Source organism: Camponotus vicinus, unplaced genomic scaffold (genome assembly GCF_025532165.1).
Source record: "Camponotus vicinus isolate PSW18456_S1 unplaced genomic scaffold, iyCamVici1.0 SCAF_10, whole genome shotgun sequence".
NCBI lineage: Eukaryota > Metazoa > Arthropoda > Insecta > Hymenoptera > Formicidae > Camponotus > Camponotus vicinus.
Genome location: NW_028141946.1, coordinates 13,789,447 through 13,795,446, shown reverse-complemented (window position 1 = coordinate 13,795,446; position 6,000 = coordinate 13,789,447).

Sequence of the window (6,000 nt, the reverse complement as noted above, 5' to 3'; positions counted from 1 at the left end):
ATGTGGATTTTTAATATATATTATTTTATAGTACCCCGATGATGTCAAAATTCCCGGGTTCATCAACATACAGCATCGACGCAACGTGCGGGCGGAGCGCTGGAACGCGCGACACGATCTCGCGGAGGAATGGGGCGACACCCCGGAGAGTCGCCAGGATAATGATGTAAATGGATCGTGGAGATATCTCGACATTTTTAATCTGCGGCTGCTCTTCGGGATGGAGTCCCTATTTGACGAAAGCTGCGAACTATCGGTTATAAGATACGAAGAGAACAGAATAATCGAAGAGGAGAGAATACGGGAAATACAAAGAAGACTGGGAGAGGAAAGAAGAAGACGGTTACTGGAATACTGGTACGGCTCTGCAGTTCCAGGGGGCTAAGGTACATATTTCTTTTTAAAATTTTTAAATTAGTTTTTTTTATTTTTTTTATTTTAATTAAGATAAAATTAATGTAGCGTTTTTCCTGTTTCAGGAGCTGCCTCCCCCTTACAGCCCGGCGCACCGTCCGCATTATTTTATATTCATCATTTTATTTTCTTTCCCTATATTTTATTAATTTTTAAATTTTAATATTAAGTACACACACACACACACACACACACACACACAATTTGTAATACTCATACACACATTTAAATAAATTCTACATATTTTTAATTGTAACGAAAAAAAAATTGCAATTATTTACGCGCCTCTCCTTGCGCTCCCATCCCTTGCGTCTCTCTTGCGCTAGTTGTAAGTATAGCGATATCGTTCTCTCTCGCACGCGTTGTTCTCGCGCTATTGTCGTTTTCTCTCTTTCATATGCTCGTCGCTCACTTACCTTTGCGTCGTCCTTCTCACGCCATCTTACATTGCACCATCCTTGTCGCACGTTGATGTCATCCTTGTCGCACTGTCCTCTTTACACACTTAGCGCTATCCTTTTCCCACATGTAGCGCTGTCCTTTTCCCACACGTAGCGCTATCCTTCTCACACCACCGTCTTCTTTCCGCGGATCCCCCTTCTCCTCGCAGACTCCCTTCCTCGCGTGTGACGTCACTCACCGAGCGCTGCAGTTCCTCCTTCCCCGCGCGTAACGTCACTCCCCCCGCACCACGGTTCCCCTCGCGCCTCACCCCCCCTGAGAGGACCTGCGTTAGAACCCGCCTTGTATACCTACTCGCCGTTATAGCCCAACAACCTCATGAGCATTCACATTAAACCTGTAAACTTTGAACTATAAACCCGAAAACCTGGACTGAAAACTGTATATATGGGTTTTTGGGATCGCTGATGCTCATGAGGTTGTTGGGCTATAACGGCGCAGGGTTTGGAATTCATCATGTCATCTTAAAATGACCGTAACTTTGCAAGGAAAAATCGTAGATGACCATTCGACAGCTCATTTTGAAGGGAAAGAGTAGTACTAAATGATGCAATTAGAAGAAAAGAGCTAAAAAATTTTGTGCGTCCTGTACATAACCTCAAAAGTAGCCCAAAAAGCCATTTTTCGAGTATATAACCTCAAATATCTCAAAATCCTGACGTGATGGGCCAATTCTGACCTCGGATTCGCATTCTACGCAGAAAATTACTTCGGAAATGACCCCCAGCTGCCCAACAACAAAACCTTGTAGACCTGTGTAATTATTGTCTGTAAAGATTGCAACGAAATGATTATTTATTATCTTAGATTTCTATCACTTTGATTTTTGATTAAATTATACACATCGCTAAATATGCATTTTAAGATCTATCATCGCGACACAATTTTGCGTATTATTTAGCATATATAAAATTATTAAGTAATAATCATATCAAATTATATAATATCTTATATAATATTTCTATAATTTCTAATATACTTCTCAAATTACGCGTTTAGAAAAGGAATTTGATGAAGCTTCTCGCATCACTATTTTGTTCGAATTCATTTCGCGAATGATAATATAACTAAAACATGTAAATATTAATGCGTTATATGTTGCAAAGATCGGACGCGGTATTATTATTAATTTATTGCAAAAATATTTCATATATAGCATACATATACGCGCGAAATATTAAATTAATTTAGAAAAGTATTTTAAATTATTGATTAATTTACTATACGATTGATGTATCACGAATCTTTATATTAATCGACTTTGCGATTTGACTGTCAGACTGAAAACAACGAAATAAGCATATTTAGTCAAGTTAATATTTTTTTTGTATAATATCTATATATATGTTATGATTATTATATAAATAAGACATCTAAATAATTTTCTTTTTTTTAAGAAAGAGAAAAAGGGAAAGAGGAAAATGACTCGCAGTAATATTAATTACAATATACTTTATATACAATATACTTACTGTTGATGTATGTATATATAGTATATGTGTATAAAATACAAATCTCGTAAGATCAAAAATTAATTAATTGTTAATTATTAATCATAGCTAATTATATTTAAATATTAGTTGCAATCACGTTTAGAAAAAGAATTTAACAATTATAAGGAAACGTTTCGTACGATTATTTCACTGCTCGAATATCGCCGTTCGAATAATAACAAGGTTGTACTACATAAACAATAGCGCGCTCCCCTCTAACGCTTGATTATATTGTCAAGGCCATACATACCATGTTATTGAAAATTTATTGCTGAAATATTTTATACTGTAACGTATATATACAATATACAATATATTGAATATTAAATTGTAAAAGAGTATTTTAAATTAAAAATTAAAATTATTTATTGTAAATTAATTATTAAACGATTATTTGGAGAACTTTTTGTCGTGATAATTATTCGAATGTTTTGATTCCATATTTTGATAATCGAAAAGTAGATCATTTCGTTATGATCTGTACGTACAATAATTACTTCTTTAATAATACATACAGTCAAATATATTTCGTCTATGATAAAGTATAATTTATTATTTTAGGTTCAACGATTTTTACTTGAGAGAGGGAGAGAGAGAGAGAGATTAAATAGATAAATTACGTGAAATATGCGAAATCTATCGCATTATATATAGTTGCATATTATTTATAAAATTGATTATTCATTAATTATACATTAATTATTATATCATTAATTATATTGAAAACATAACGATATATTAATCAAATGACCATAATTTTGCTAATTTCGCGATAGTAATTTTTTAAATTAAAGACTAATATGAATAATAAATAAAAAATTTATAAATCACTCACCGCGCAATTTCGTTTCTCCGTATGTTGCCCAATCTCCTTTTCTTCCCTTATTCCTTTGCTTTCTTCATGGCACTCACACTCACTCCCGAAAATTAATAATAATTAATCATATGTGGAACGATCGTGAAATACTTTGCACGGCACTCCCGATCGCGGAATAATACACAAGAAACACACTTTATTATATTGGAAGGGATAGATAACACGAGGGAAGTACGATTTTCGCTCGACATTTATACGAGGTCAAATTCAATACTGCTTGTTATAAATGCTATTTTCATTGTGATGTATGTATTTTAACACGAATTATAAGATCGAAAAGTTAATGTAATTAAAGTAATTAATGTAATGTAATTAATGTAATTAAAGAAGTCATCATATAGTAATCATTTAATTATTAATTCGATAATATACGAAATATTTCGCACCACTACTTCATTGCTCGAGTGTCGCTGTGCGAATGAAACTAAGGCCGCGGCATGTAAACATTAGCGGGCTATTATTTACACCGTCAAGGCCGACACCGTGTTATTGTCTGTCATATCGAAATATATTTTACGTACTTTAACATATACAAATAAGCGAAATATTAAGTATAGAAGTATTTTAGAGATTATATAGATTAAAAAATGCATCACGAAGCCTTTTATAATAATTACTAAGATCTGTGATTTCATTGTTTTACTACGCGTTCTCAATCCGAATTATATTAAATTTAAATTATCGAAAAACAGAATGATAAAGCAATAATAATAGAATCGAAAAATTAGTCTGACCTCATAGATCGAAAACCGTGTTATTATTATTTTTTTACCAAAACATTTTTCAAAACTATGGCATATAAACATTAGCAGGCTATTGTTTACGCCGCCAAGGTCGATATTATTGTCTGTTCGTCATCGAAATATTTTATTTTAACATATATATATATATGTGTGTGTGTATATATACGCGGAATATATTAAAATATATAGAAATATTTTAGATTATATAGATTTTTTAAATTATATGATTATTTATTAAAAGATTGCTGTATCATGGAGCCTTTGATTACATATTAATTGTTTGGATCCACGATTCAATTATTTTACTGCATGGTTAGGGATATGCACTTTATGCTTTGAGCATAATAGCATAATGTGTCAAAAATTGTTCTTAAGCTCTAATTTTGATAGTTATGCATAGTACACACTTAATATTGATATTAAGTGTGTACTATGCATAACTATCAAAATTAGAGCTTAAGAACAATTTTTGACACATTATGCTATTATGCTCAAAGCATAAAGTGCCTATCCCTATGCATGGTCCCACACAGCACCAAGTCGTCTAAAAGTACTACTAAAACTGGACATTTTTTTGTCACAGACATCTTTTACTGACATCGTTAAGTCGACGGAAAGATGGCTAAAAGTCGTCTCATGACCCGAATTCAGTGACTTTTTAATCTTGTCCATATGATGACTAAAAGATGACTTGATTCATTCTATATAGATTATCGACACTCGATAGTAGGAATACTTCAATACACGCAATAAATGGATTATTTCTCTCATTTATCCGCCTAATTTCTAATAATCCGTTTAATATTCTGAATCCCAACAAGGGATCCAGATTATTAAATAAATTATTTTAAATTCCATTTGTCAGAAATTAAACTGATAAACAGTAATGTCAAGAAAAGGATGCGGCTCACACGTATACAATCATTCTGCATAGCACATGTATGTGGCTCTCTCTGATTGATGCGTGCGAGCAGTATCCTCTTTCTGGCATTACTGCTTGTAAAAGGCAAAAATATGCTTCAGATCTTATATTAATTGCTAATTCTTTATATACATTTCGTGATAAATATTAAATACGAGATAAGTTAAGAGTGGCTCGCCGCGTAGCGGCAAGCGAAGAAACACGTGCCACATACTATTATGTCTCTTTTATGTCATCTTTTTCGACAAAGCGAAAAGATGTCTTTATAGACATCTTTTCGTTTTGTCGAAAAGATAACTTAAAAAAGACATCTTTTCGTTATCTTTTAGTATAATGTGCTGTGTAGAGGAGTTATCAGTTATTAATAACACGACGTTCGGTCTTGATGACGTATGCGCGCTATTGTTTATATAGGCGACGACCTTGTATCATTCGCACGGCAACATTTCAGCGGTAAAGTAATGATACAAAACGCTTCGTATTATTGAATTGAATTCTTTTCCTAAATGCGATCGCGATTAGAATCGAAATATAATTTGCTACGAATATTACAATTAACAATTAATTAACATTTAATAAATAATGAAACTATATGAAACTATATAGCGACGATAAATCCATCGAAAATCAAAACGCGATCCTTCATCATTGTAAATAAAAATTGAAGCGAAAAAGGCAAAAATTTACGGATAATTATTTCTCTAACATTGCATAGAATCAAATTCGATTTCGCCCGATGTTTTAAACTTTCATAAAATGCAAGCATATATATTATATTAATTAAACGATTGCTGTATCATCACTTTACATTACTTTAATGTTTTAATCTTATGATTCGCGTTATTGTGCATATATTATACATCAACAAATAGAAATAATTAATTAATGTAAAGATCGAGTGGTGCATGATTTTGGCTTCGTTTAAATATCGAGCGAATTGTAATATTTTTCCTTTCTTACAATATAATAAAATACGTATCTCGTATGATTATTTTGCGATCGGGAGTGCCGTGCAAAGTGTCTCGCGGTCGTTTTTATACGACTGAAATATAATTAATTGTTTGTTCGCGAGTGAATGTGAGTGCTACG